Genomic DNA, 782 nt, shown 5'->3' on the forward strand with positions numbered 1-782 from the left:
ATAATATAAATGCACCTTGAATGCAACCATTATTTGAATATTTCCATCAGCCATCTATGGGGAATTATCATTAACTTGATATTAGGTGATAAACATCATCATGTACCAAAGTAACATCTTATTTTACTTGCCCATTTTCACGTAATAAACACAATCAATTCAACTCTGCATGCGTAAATTGAAAATTAATGTTTGAAAAATACAGAGGACAAAAAGCATTCCTGATGTGCCTGTGTTGTCTAATAGCGACAGATGATACTTCATTACAAAGCCCGATTTTTCATTTACTAATTTTCCAGGACATTTTTCACCTTCCTTCCCAGTCTATAAACAGTTAAAGCTCGTCCCAGTCGTAGTTACGCCATTGTGCTGGAAATTGCTGATGAGTTTAGTAAGTATGACGTAAGGTGCTGTACAATAGGTATTCTCTTTTACACTGTACCCTCTTTGGACAGCTCCTGCTTTGGCAATTTCTGTTCACCTTGTATCTATCAACAAGAGCTTCAATCAATACATGTACTTTAATTGTGAAAAGGTCTTTCGTAACGCTTCAGCCCGTTGCCCAAAGGAGCAACAATGCGCAAACGAGACTTGTTGCTGAATGTGTACTGTAATTATCTCCGAAGGATATACGTAGTTTGTGTGCCTTTAAAAACGACTTTCTGATGTCCCCGGTGGCACCGTCCCAAAGCACCTGAGGTGATGCTGTGCAACCTGCAACATCCCTCATAAAATGGGGATGCTGCATATCTGCTGATTATTTTGCAATCCGGCCATGGGTG

This window comes from Penaeus monodon, chromosome 19 (assembly GCF_015228065.2).
Source record: "Penaeus monodon isolate SGIC_2016 chromosome 19, NSTDA_Pmon_1, whole genome shotgun sequence".
In the NCBI taxonomy this organism is placed as follows: Eukaryota; Metazoa; Arthropoda; class Malacostraca; order Decapoda; family Penaeidae; genus Penaeus; species Penaeus monodon.